The 14,215-nt window shown below is 34.9% G+C and overlaps 2 protein-coding genes across 4 annotated transcripts in view; one reads left to right on the forward strand and one right to left on the reverse strand.

The window, feature by feature from the left end:
* Positions 1-14,215, forward strand: part of LOC126940470 (peptidyl-prolyl cis-trans isomerase NIMA-interacting 4-like) — a 1,058,238-nt gene that overhangs the window by 377,487 nt on the left and 666,536 nt on the right. The gene's annotated exons all lie outside the window — the stretch shown is intronic.
* The window catches only part of INTS6 (integrator complex subunit 6), a 100,805-nt gene that overhangs the window by 78,258 nt on the left and 8,332 nt on the right, over positions 1-14,215 (reverse strand). The window lies entirely within an intron of this gene.

The raw sequence follows: 14,215 nt of genomic DNA on the forward strand, positions 1-14,215 counted from the left end.
ATTTTTGTAGATGTTATAAATTACAATAAAAAAAGAACATTTCCTGAGAAACTTTCTTAAAAAGGAAGGCAAGACAGTAGGTGAATATTACCATAAGGTATGCATATAATCAAAATGTCTAAGCAAATAACTAGGTAAATGGTTTGAAAGATTTTAAGAGTTCTATGGAAATAGTAGGGCTACTCTAAACTCGGCAAAAGTTTAACAGTACAAGATGAAAAGTTAAAATTAAAAATGGTTACCTAAAGAAAATGCTTGGAGAGAAAAGTATAAAAATAGTGGTAGCAAAAGCAATGGAACAGAGTAGCACGGGCTCTCAAATGCTCTACACAGAAGGTGACATAACTTCAATAGCTTCCATTCAAATCTCTGGCCAACCCACTCTACTAGCACAATGATCAGTTCTAGGTGACATATCTGGTAAGGGACTAAGATAAACATAAGCTTGCCTTTTACACACAAATAGCTCCCAATTGAGGGACTGACAGAACTAAGACCAAAGGATATAAATTTCAAGAGGGTAAACCTTGCATTTGAAATCAAAGGTATCAAATTCTCTGCCACTAACAGTACCAAGAATTGAATGAAGCTTTCTTGGATTAAATGTAGAACTGTGTATGACGATTTTTTAATGTGCATATGAGTCACCTGGAGATCTTAAAAACAAAATGCAGTTTCTGATTATATCTGGGATGAAGACTAAGATTCTTCATTTCTAACAAGACTGGCAGCTAGAAGACACTAATAGCCACAGACCATACTTAGAACAACAAAAATGTAGAACAGTTATAAGCATATAATATTCTATGGTCCTATAACCTTTCTAACTCTCAATTCCTATTATAATATATACATAACATTTGTCGAAAGAATTCAGTTAATTATATGATTATAACCTAATCATCCTAAAGTGGGAGTGGGGGAGATGTAATAGATCGTCTTGATCAAACCATTCAACTTGTAAGTGACACATGCACTTTTCAAACTGGTACCCAAGAAAAAAATGGTTCCAGGGGGAGAAAGATTCCTTTGGTTAAATAAACTTAAAATATGTTAGATATAATCTCTAGAAGATTCTAAATGCATAGCAGCATTAAAACATCACAGGAGTCTTGCAGGGAGAAAACATGAATTTATCCCTCCTTCTCTGTAATATTCATGTTAAATAGACCTCATTTTGGGGAATTATTATATTATATTGTCTCTCATACCATTCACCCCCAAAATATATAATAAATTCTAATAATATGTCTTCTCAGGCAATGATCATTCCCAACTCTTAGCTTTAATTGTTTATCCCTAAAGTAGAATGTTTTTCCTCTTCCCTCCTCAAAGCTACCCAACTCATACTCATTCCTTAAGGCCCAGTTAAAATCTTCGTATTTTCCACAAAGCCTTCACTGATTACTCTGGCCTTTAGTAATCACCTTTCCCTCTCCATATTCTAATAGTGGTAGTTTTCACACTTTAAATTAAATAAATAAGAAGGTAAAGAAAATGTTTCTATAAATAAAGTTAGATTTGAGTGGTTTCATGGAGCACAGTTTGAATACCACTTCCCTACAACATCCTCTCACCTTTTTGAATAATTTTTAATTTAAATATGAATTTAAATACACACCATCTTACACAATGTGAATATACCTAACACTGCAGAACTATACACTTAAAAATGGTTAAGACAGTAAATTTTGTTGTGTTTTTTACAATTAAAAAAAAAATACACCATCTTGTATTGTTTGTTATTTTTTCATGTGTTTGAATATGCTGAAGGCAAAGAGTATGTCGTATTTCTTTCCACACCACTAAGCAGGCACTGGGCACAAAACACTTCAACTTATTCACTGACTCACTGATTATAGCTTAATACAAATCGGCTTGGGTTCACAGAACCATTTACAATTACTCAAACTTCAACAAGATTCAAAAAATGTATGTTACCTTTACCTCAATATAAATATGTACTCCCCAAACTCAATGCATAACAACTCATGAATTTGCTGGGCTACTAGGGTATAAAAAGGAGCACTATCTCCCTCTTGTGTCTTTCAGTCATCCACTATCTACTCATTCACACTGGCCATTCAAAGATTTATTGAGTGGTTACTATATATCAGGTATTGTATTAACTGTATGATACATAATCTCTACTCTCATACATAATAAACATATGTACATATGACAATAAATCTCTCTCTTTGTCTCTACCAGTAGTATTTTAGCTCAAAAATTGCCTACGGGAGATAAAAAAACCAAGAGGTCCTAATAACTTCGAAACTATTTTATCTTGCTTCCACCCTTAAGCTAAACTACTTCTGTTGACTTGGTGCCTTTCAAAAACAAATCAGCAAAGCTCTAAAAGCCACCACAGCATGGATCCAATACTTGTAGTAGGGTCTTCTATATCACTTCTACATTTTAACATAAAACAAAAACAAAAACATAAAACGCGGTGGCTCCTGCCTGCAATCCCAGCACTCTGGGAGGCCAAAGCACACGGATCACTTGATGTCAGGACGGCAAGACCAGCCTGGGCGACACCATGAAACCTCGTCTCCATCAAAAAATACAAAAATTAGCCAGGTGTGGTGGCACATGCCTGTAGCGCCCAGCTACTCAGGAGGCCGAAGCAGGAGAATCCCCTGAACCCAGAAGGCAGAGGTTGCAGTGAGTCAAGATCGTGCCACCGCACTCCTGCCTGGGTGACAGAGTGAGACTCTGTCTCAAAAAAAAAAAAATCAGACTTTCTGACCAAAAGTCTGACACCCATTCACTTTTATTCCTGTATAAGCACAGAGAATTAGTCATACTTCTAATTAAAGAAAAATAATCTACCATGTAGCAGACTCATATAAATGACGACATCTACCCGAAAGGTAGTACTTTTTAAAGCCCCATAATATCTACAAAATCAAGTTAAAATATATTAAAACTTGACAGAAAGTCTGTTATTAAATTTAATTAAGCTAAATTCAAACACTAAAACCAAAATTATTTTTTCTTAGACAACAAAACAAAGCTTTTAGTTGAAACTTGACTAGTCTTACACAAAATAACTCTCCAGAGGCTACCCTTAAACGGGCCTGAAATTACCATAATAACAGTAACATTACTGTTATTATATTGTCTTGATAATAACAATAAAGCACTTATCTCATTTGACCCTAAAAAACCTTAGTGAGGTAAAATATTCAGGGAGATTAAATAACTCAAGGTGGCCTAGATGGTAAGTGGCAAAGCCAGAACCTTATTAAGATGTTCTAATTCTAAAATCCACATGGTCTTTCTGCACCATCTGGAGGTCCTACTGGCAGCTGCTAAATTCTCTTGGACATAATTCCATACCAACCTGGATTGTGCCATATTTACCCAACAAGGAATGGTGTTACAATCAGATTGTTTTGTTTTTAATATATTCTTTCTGCAATAAAAATAACTATAGTAAGATTATTCCTTTACTTGGTAGATTCCTGTGATTCTGTAATTACTTAGCCATCAATTTCTTTATGTATAAAATCAATGTATCCTCCCCCAACACAAACACACTGAAACAAACCACTATATATAACAATGTTTACTTTTAAAAACGATATAACTTCAACTTTCAGAGAGTATACACACAAACACAAGATAAAATAATAAGTTCTGTAGTGACTTTAAATTTTGGAAAAGTCAGATAAAGATCAAACATAGAAAAGAAAAAAGAAAAATACAATCATCCTCACTGTACCAACTATCCCCTGCCAAGCCCAAGATTCTTTCCTCTCTAAGATTAAAGAGCTTAGTCAAGAATCACACTAAGAAAAGCAATAATCAGTTACTATAAAAATTAGAATAATGATTAAATGAATGTAATTTATACACATAAGGTTTTATTATTTCTTCAGGAAAAATGTATCCCCATCTCTATTATATAAACGTTTGACATTAACAAATTTATTTAAGCATGAATCTCTAAATCACTAGCAGAAAGTGAACATGTAGCTCCAAGAAAGTTTCCTTATATACTATTTTACACTGTTCCTTGCTGCGTAATGCCATCTTTTTCTGTCAACATTGTTTACCCAGCAAATTAAAAAACAGTTTTAGTTGTCTGCCAGTACTGTAAGATTTTTGTCATGTTTTAAAAAAAATAAAGTTTTAATACCTCCAAAGTCTAAAAGAGAGTTACAACTTAATTACTGCAATATAATGTTATTCACTATCTGGTGTCAAGCCTATGCAATTTAATAATTCCCAAATCCTTATATTTATGAGCAATTATTTTACATTGTTATTCCTAAGTATGTTTATAAAGTCACTCAGCTGGGAGACAATCCTTTAGAATTTATGTCAATATTCACCTTGGCCATAAAGTTATAAATAGCTTTTTATCATAATTACAATAAGATATATTAAAAAAAAAAAAACAAAAACAAACAAACAAAAAAACTAAGCTCTGCTACAACAAAGACAGCCAGTAGAGGGACTAAAAGTTTACTTTTGCTATTAGCAGAATAAATTCACATGTTTTACTCTCAGAGCAGTGGTTCCTATCATAAAGAAATCCAAACATATCACTAGAAAATACAATGCAAAATATAATGTTCTAGCTCTAGAGCTACTTACTAATGGAAGTCAATCTTTCTGTCATTAAAAATTTTTCATTTTAATTTTGGTCAAAAAACTCAAGTAAGAGTTCTGCCACAGGATAATATAAAGCAAAACCTTTTACTTCACTTAAAATTTCCTATTACAGTTCCCTCAACAACCAATTACCATGGTGTTAAATTACTCAGTTAAAGCATAAAAATCTCAATAAGAAAATTTAAAGAATATAATTAACATAAACAGATATTATCTATTAGAACCTATGTTATTTTTGAAAGAAAATGCTTTTGAAATGTTACAAATTATTCTGGAAAAAAAATTTGAAAATATTAAAAAAAGGTAATTTCCTCCAAATATAAACTAACCTGATCTCAAGAAAAGAATTATTTTCACTTACCTAAGAAACTGAAAAATGTAGTGGAGGAGCGGCATAGGAATGTTACCATACCCTTAAACAGGTCATAAAATCCTCTGATGTGCTAATCATGTTTGTCAAGTCAATAATTCATTGTCATTAATACTGTTAATTTTTTTAAAGGTGGAAGAGGTTCATTAAATTATGGCGATAAACACACTAACTGGGTAATAACATACTACAAACAAAATAGAATTACTTAAGTCAATAAAGGCCTGATGGGCTTACATTTAAATCAATATTCCAAGGCCAGAATTACAAATTTTATGTTTGTTTTAGATTTCAGTAAGATTATTACTTTTATTGTTAAAATCTCAAGTAGTGTAGTATAAATGAGTCTTTTGATGTCAAACTCTAAAATATTCATCTTAAGACATTAACGCTTGTAAAATAATACCTTTGACCACATAAAAAAGATCTCTGAAGGATACATTAGAAACTGGTTAGCAATGATTGCCTCCATAGAAAAGAAGTAAACAACTGTGTGACTTTTTATAATACTTCAACTTTTTTTAACCATGTGCATTTATTATACGTTCAAAACAAATACTCTTCAAAATTAAAGTGTTTAGTATTCTAAAATAAAACCTGCTAGTATATGAAAATCTGGTAACAGAATACATTAAGGTCTACAGTTACAGCAAAACATGTTAGAATTCCACAATATAAGAAATATATTTTTAGTTTCAAGTAACTCCGTTACACGAGTGTGTTCCAATACAATTCCTTTATTCAACCACATAATTCCTTATGTTAAAAATACAACAGCATTAAAAACAGATGGAATACTACTACTTGAACAAAAGTAGGGGGGAATTCCATACATTTGTTTTAATGTAATGACTAAGGAACTCCATCCTGGAATTTGATTTAATAATAGACTGAAGAGTAACAATGCAAGAAATCAAAAGTCACCGTAAGAACTGCAGAATTACTAAAGTTTGACTTTGTAAAAAAAAAATTAACATTAGGGAAATTCAATAATTGATAGGACTAAGTATAACTGCAAAAGACAGTAACATAAACTCACTATATCTGAAATATTAATAATTTGGCAGAATTTGAGTTTTATACTTGAACTGGAATCTAAAGTTTGAATAAAATTAATAAACTGGTCTGGGGAATACCTAAAAAGTAGTGCCAGGCAAATAGTGTTTACGCTGGCATATAAGGAGTAATTAAGCTATCAGAAATATAACTTTACTTAATAAATAGTAATATTATAAGAATCTAACACATACATTACATGAACTGGGGCCAGGCACGGTGGCTCACACCTGTAATCCTAGCACTTTGGGAGGCCGAGGTGGGAGGACTGCTTGAGGCCAACATTTCAGGATGAACTGGATAATAATAACTTGGGAAAATTTTGTTCTAGTGAAGCATGTAATAAAAAACATGTTAGAAATATGCTTTTTTTTAAAAAAAAAGTATACGTAAAAGCCAAGATGTAAACATATTTTCAAAAGATAGGTGAATGGAGTTATACAGCAATAATGGTAAAATTTTATTTGACCTAAAAGAAATCTGTCCAGTCTCTCATGATTAATCACCTCCTTGGGTTGCTGACTGCCACAAAATCTACGGATACCACCTTTGTAAAAGTCTGGTTAAATCCCATCTTGAACTCAGCACTGAATTCAATTTTAAACACTATCACAAGCAGACCCTGAATGTAGGGCAAAGAAGCAGATGAAAACCATTCCGGTTACTTCCTTCTAAACATCACACTACAAATATGGTCTCAAAAAAAAAAATAAAAAATCAATTTCCACACACAACTGTCCTACAAAAGAAGATGGCATTCTTTGACAGCCTTCTACATAGATACCTTAAAAGACTACAACTGAAAATGAAGAACTGCCTAATAAGTGTTTCAGATCAGAAAAGTTAGCAATAAAGCATTAAATTTTAAAAAGAAAAAAAATTCATGATAAGCACTTGGAAAACTCTGACAGTATATTGTTTCCCATATGCTATGGCTGAAGGCCAATCTGAAAATAATCGGTAAGGCATAAGATGAGGCCAGGCGTGATGGTTCACACCTGTAATCGAAAACTCTGGGAGGCTGAGGCAGGAGGATCACTTGAGGTCAGGAGTTCCAGACCAGCCTGGCCAATATGGTGAAACCTTGTCTCTACTAAAAACACAAAAATTAGTCAGGTGTGGTAGCACTTGCCTGTAATCCCAGCTACTGGGAAGGCTGAGGCACAATAATTGTTTGAACCTGAAAGGCAGAGATTACAGTGAGCCAAGATCATGCCACTGCACTCTAGCCTGGGCGATAGAGCGAGACTGTGTCTCAAAAATAATAATAACAAAAAAAAGACATAATGTGAAATTAGTTTTAAGGGGCCCTGGTTTGTAAAAAACGTGGATTTTTTGTTTTCAAGGAAAGAAATGGTACTAACCCAACTTCGCTAAGATTTTTTAGGAGGAAACAAATTTCTCTAAATCCATTACACAAGTATATGTACGTGAGTAAAAGTTTTTAAGAATCCATTCTTGCTAGATTCTGACTGAAACATGTATTGATGCTTGTGCTAAACACCTTCCTATGTGTTTGTAGATTTAAAATTTTCAAAGCAGATAACATTTTCAGGAAACAAAAAAATTGTACTACATAATACTTGTGCTTATCATTTAAAAAAATGTTTTATAAGCCTTCCTAACTATACATACAAATCCACCAATAGTTTTACCTTAGAAATGCACTTCATGAAGCAGCAGATGTCACATATGGATGACTGCACAGATTGCTACATGTTTTAGAATGTTACTATAGCTCATTAAAATGGAAACTTTAAGAACATGGCAAGATAATCATTTGTTACATTAAGATTTCTATTCACTATAATCTCATTTGTGATTAGATACTACCCATTCTGAATTAACAATAAAATTTAGAATAAAGACCTTCTATTCTTTCTACTACCTATTTAGGCCTGATTTTGTGGATGCAATCTCTTGGTTTTCCTTTCTAACTTATTGGTTTAAGAAATGTGATTGCACAGAATTCAAAATTTTACATTCATTATTTCATTATCTGCCAAAGTATGTAAATGAGCAAGATAGTTCACAACTCAGAAATTACCAGAGGACACCAAGACATCATTTTGCTAATTCCTGATAATCCAAAAGTAATGTACCCTTGTCATTATCTTGCAACATCACCGTCATTTGCAGCCTAACCTTTCACACTACATATTCAACTATCTTCAATTCCTTATTTAAAAGAGATTGTTTTCAATTATTTCAGAATAATTCTGCTATTAGATGTTTCCAGTGTTGAAACCCCAGAATAACCATAAGACTGTTGTTGTTTCCTAGTATGTAACAAGGTTCACTCACTTTAAGACAAAGTTTTACTCTAACACACCAGCATCCATCCTGTCATTTCCTAGCTACAAATTGCATCACCTAATAGTACTACAATTACTTTTTCTCACATATTCAGAACTGTTTTCATGTCCATAATAAACCTTTATAGAAAATATAATCCTTCCAAGGACCTTCACTGAGTCCCACACCTCATTTGGGCAAAACTAATAGAAAGAAGATGTCAAAATGTCACAGATAAAACAGGCAATAAAAACAGGTATGTAAAGGCTCGAATAATTTTTGATAGGACTAATCACTAGACTGACATAAATTTGTCTGTTGGTTACAACTAATCCTCTTAACTGTGAGATTTTTTAAGTTATAGTACTTTTCATGTACAATCATCTCTCTCCATATACCAATAATCATATTTCCAATCATATATGCCCTTTAAAAAAAATCTTCATACAAAAAAATCCTTCCTAGGCCTATCCTATTATGTCTTTTCCTACATAAATCTACACAACAAACAAAATGAATTATTCTTTTTACACTTGACATTTCTTCTGGAGAAAAGCACCTCCCCTACACCCCCATCCCAACCATCACCAGTGTGAATTCTAAAATATACAAAGTCCTAGAAATAAACTCTAAATTTTCTTAAAGAAGTTTAAAACCTTTCTTGCTCTGAAAATTACTTTAGCTAGAAAAACTGGATAGCTACTTTAGTCTTCTCATGATGGATGTACAGTAACACACCACATAACATTTTGGTCAATGACAGACCACCACATGCATGACAGTGGTCCTGTAGGATTATAACACAGCTGAAAAATTCCTATCACTTCCTGACATCTTAATGATCCTGACCCTGTGTGAGCCTAGGATAATGAGTGAGTCTTAGTTTTTAACAAAGGTCGGGCGCGGTGGCTCACGCCTGTAATCCTAGCACTTTGGGAGGCCAAGGCAGGTGGATCATGAGGTCAGGAGATCGAGGCCATCCTGGCTAACATGGTGAAACCCGTCTCTACTAAAAATACAAAAAAAAAAAAAGAAAACTAGCCGGGTGTGGTGGCAGGTGCCTGTAGTCCCAGCTACTTAGGAGGCTGAGGCGGGAGAACGGCGTGAACCCAGGAGGCGGAGCTTGCAGTGAGCAGAGATCGCGCCACTGCCCTGCAGCCTGGGTGACAGAGCGAGACTCTGTCTCAAAAAAAAAAAAAGTTGTTTTTTTTAAAAACAAAAATTTTAAAAATAGAAAAACACTTACAGAAGAAGGATATAAATATTTTTTACAGCTGTGTTTGTATCTTAACTCTTACTAAAAAAGGTTAAAAAGTTTTAAAACTTTAAAAGTTTATAAAGTTACAGTAAGCTAAGGTTAATTTATTATTGCAGAGAGAAAATCTTCCTTAATAAATTTAGTGTAGCCTAAGTGTACAGTAAGTCTACAGCAGTGTACTGTTCCAGGCCTTCACTTCATTCACCACGAACTCACCCACCCAGAGCAACTGCCAGTGTGCAAGCTATGTTCATGGTAAGTGCCCTATCCAGGTATACCATTTTTTAATCTTTCATACCATATTTCTACTGTATTTGTCAATGTTTATATCTGTTCAGAGACATGAATGCTTGCAAGCGTTAAAAACTGCCTACAGCAATCAGTACAGTTACACGCTATACGGGTAGATGTAGAGCCTAGGAGCAATGGGTCATACACCATATAGCCTAGGTATATAGTCGTCTATCCCATCTAGGTTTCTGTAGGTATACTCTATGATGTTCCCACAACAGATCTGCCTAATGGTGCAGTTCTCAGAACATATCTCCATTGTTAAGCGATACATGACTATATGATGGGTTATGGAACAACCTTAATTCTGTTTTTGTCAAAAGTTTCAGACTAAAAAGCTTTTATCCTGTTAAGTGTTTACCATAATATTGGAGATGATGGTCATCATCATAAATGAGCTCCTACCATGTGCCTCGCAAGCACTTTCGCGAGATGATTAACAAATATTACTTCGAATCCTCACAAAATTTAAGGGTTGGTATAATCACAATTCTATGGATGAGAAACTTGATGCTCAGAGAGGTTAAGGGACTTTTCAATACAATACAAGCTAGTGAGTGACAGAACGAGGCACAGTCAGTTCTAATACAGCAGTTCTTTCCATATCACCATGCTCCTTGTTCTGAAAAAAGCAACATTAAAAAAACCTCTAGTACCCCATAATTTTAATTTTTAAAATTCAAATGAGAAAATTCATAAAAATGATTAATAGGTTGTATTACAATAATAAATTATGTTGTACATCCCTTAATCTTTATCACAATTCCGCAAGATAGGTCTTTTCATTCTATTTGTCTAGTGGGGAAAGTGAGGCTGAGAGGTTATATGACTTGTCAGGTCACGAATGGAATGGAAATTCGTAAGTGGATCTGGTCTTATTTTTCTGAATCTTAAGACATAATGCTTAGAAATTTTCGAAACTACCTAAAGTTAAATGAAAATATGGTAGTTAATTCATTAAAAAACTCTCCAGGCAAAAAGTTATAAATGTAACCCTAATACTAGTTGGCATACTACATTGGAAAAATCGACTAATGAACAAGGTTAATAGCCCTATATTAACTAGCTACACATCAGAAACTTAAACTAAGAAGCACAAAATCAAAAAGTGCCATTAAATACATATGTATATTATTAGAATCTAGGCCTTAATTACAGTAGAAAATCCTGTCAACTGTCCCTTACGTCCCCAGGTCTCTCCCCACTTTTTTTGTTTTTATTATTTTTGAGACAGAGTCCCACTCTGTCACCCAGGCTGGAGTGCAGTGGCACAATCTTGGCTCACAGCAACCTCCACCTCCTAGGTTCAAGCGACTCTCCTGCCTCAGCCACCTGAGTAGCTGGGATTGCAGGAATGTACCACCATGCCTGGCTAATTTTTGTGTTTTGGGTAGAGATGGGGTTTCACTAGGTTGGCCAGGCTGGACTTGAACTCCTGGCCTCTAGTGATCCTCCCTCCTCAACCTCCCAAAGTGCTGAGATTACAGGTGTGAGCCACAGGGACAGCCCCTCCTATGTTTCTGACCAGGAATTTTTTTTTTGAGATGGAGTTTCGTTCTTGTCGGCCAGGCTGGAGTGCAATGGTACAATCTCAGCTCACTGCAACCTTCGCCTCCTGGGTTCAAGCGATTCTCCTGCCTCAGCTTCCTGAGGGTGCCTGTAGCTGGGATTACAGGCACCCGCCACCATGCCTGGCTAATTTTTGTATTTTTAGTAGAGACAGTGTTTCACCACGTTGGCCAGGCTGGTCTCGAACATCTGACCTCAGGTGATCCACCTGCCTCAACCTCCCAAAGTGCTGGGATTACTAGGCATGAGCTACCGCATCTGGCCATTGATCATGATCTTCACTCTGCATTGTCTCCTAACCTGTAAATGGTTCTGGGTTCTCAGTAAACTTTTATTCTTCAGATGCCACTAAGAAGTCTTCCCTAGTTTATTCCCTATATCGGGGTCCCCAACCCCCGGACCCTATTAGGAATGGGCAGCACAGCAGGTGAGCAGTGGGCAAGTGAGCATTACCGTTTGGGCTCCTCCTGTTAGATCAGCAGCAGCATTAGATTCTTATAGAAGCACAAACCCTACTGTGAACTGTGCATGCAAGGGGTCTAGGTTATGCACTCCTATGAGACTCTAATGCCTGATGACCTGAGGTGGAAAAGTTTCATCTGAAACCATCCCAACCACCTCTACCAATCCATCGAAAAACTGTCTTTCACAAAACCAGCCTGGTGCCAAAAAGGCTGGGGACGGCTGCCCTAAATTCATTTACTTTCTGCCAAACAAAGGGAGGAAGGAATCCAACTAAAGTTAATTTTGTAACAAATAGTATTTAGATAGAATGTTACAAGAAAGACTAAATGTAACAGAGACAAAATGAGAAGTGTAACTTTCAAACAAGAACTGAAAGAAATCATACTGCATTATAGAACTATAGACAAAACTGAAGAAAGCAAATCAGATCCACTGGTTATACATTTAAATAAAATGTTATTAAATAATATACAAATCCTTAATAAAATCTGCCTAACTGTTCTATCACCAATTACAATTTTTTTAAATATTTCATAAATGTGTAGAAATTAAGCCTCTTAACCTTTCTAGGCCTTTTCTTTACCAACAAAATGAGAAAAATTGAGTAAACTTCTAAAATAATTTCCATTGTAAAGCCCTATGAAAATAATCATAATAAAACTACTGACAGTAATTAAAACTTGTCAGTAGATGCAAATGTTCAATTTTTTTTAAGAGTGTATATTTTAAAATTCACTAAGCTTCACATTTCAGATTTGTGTATTTAAATTACATCTCAGTAAAAATGTTAGAGAAAGATCAGAAAATACAAACCAAAACAAAATTCTTTTAAAAATTAGTATTTTGTTTAAAGTCTGGCAACCATGGCAAACTTTTATAGACTAATAGTAAGACTAAACAAATATAAAGTTTATATGAGGGAATTACTTTTTTAAGCTGAGTACAATGGCAAGAGCCTGCAGTCCCAGCTCCTCCAAAGGCTATGGTGGGAAGACTGCTTAAGCCCAGGAGTTCAAGACCAGCCTAGGTAACAGAGAGGGACTTTGTATCTACGAATTTTTTAAATTAAAAAGCCCCAAAAAACAAGAAAAGTCCACCAAGACTAATTGTAGAGTATAAATCTGAGTCAAGGTTATCATAGCCAAAAATCATATATTTGAGAAACATTTATATATTTGAGAAACATTTCAAATTATAAAATATTATATAATCTCTTTGGAGAAATTTGACATGAACATGACTAAACAAGACTAAATAATCCTTTTAACTAATTTTGACCACAAATGACCTTAATTCAAAATACATAAGTTCAATTCTGTCAAATATTAGATTTGTTCCTGATCTTTTAATTTCCAGCTGTCTATAATTTAATACATAATTATCGACATTCTCCTATATCTCAAGAAAGTAAAACGTTCTTTAAAGGAGAAGTAGAATCTATTATTTGATTTTTTGTTTGTTTTTTTGTTTTGAGACAGCCTATTGCCCAAGCTGGAGTGCAGTGACACCATCTCAGCTCACTGCAATCTCCACCTCCGGGGTTCAAGGGATTCTCCAACTGGGAAAGTCCTGAGTAGCTAGGACTACGAGCACATGCCACCACACCCAGCTAATATATATATATTTTTTTCCCAGTAGAGACAGGGTTTCACCACATTGTCTAGGCTGGTCTCAAACTCCTGACCTCAAGTGATCCATCTGCCTTAGCCTCCCAAAGTGCTGGGATTACAGGCGTGAACCATGGCACCCAGCCTATTTTTGACTTTTGCATTTAAGATTTGTTTCAAACAATTTCTAATTAAGAATGCAATAATGGCCGGGCGCACTGGCTCATGCCTGTAAATCCCAGCCCTCTGGGAAGCCGAGGTGGGCGGATCACCTGAGGTCAGGAGTTTGAGACCAGCTTGGCCAACATGGCGAAACCCTGTCTCTGCTAAAAATACGTAAAAATTAGCTGGGGGTGGTGGTGGGAGCCTGTGATCCCAGCTACTCATGAGGCTGAAGCAGGAGAATTGCTTGAACCTGGGAGGCAGAGGTTGCAGCGAGCCAAGATTACGCCATTGCAGTCCAGCCTGGGCAACAAGAGTGAAACGCCACCTAAAAAAAAAAAGGTGGCAGTAACGTCCTTAGGATAGTTCATTTTTCTTTTCCTTTTTTTTTTTTTTTTTTTTTTTTTTTTAGTTCATGACTGGAGAATTTTTTTCTTTTACAAAACAGATTTACAGTATAAAATTCTGAAGAAATATTGTAGCAAATATTTTGAAAGAAAATAAAATCTGGGTTTG

Source organism: Macaca thibetana, chromosome 17, assembly GCF_024542745.1.
Source record: "Macaca thibetana thibetana isolate TM-01 chromosome 17, ASM2454274v1, whole genome shotgun sequence".
In the NCBI taxonomy this organism is placed as follows: domain Eukaryota; kingdom Metazoa; phylum Chordata; class Mammalia; order Primates; family Cercopithecidae; genus Macaca; species Macaca thibetana.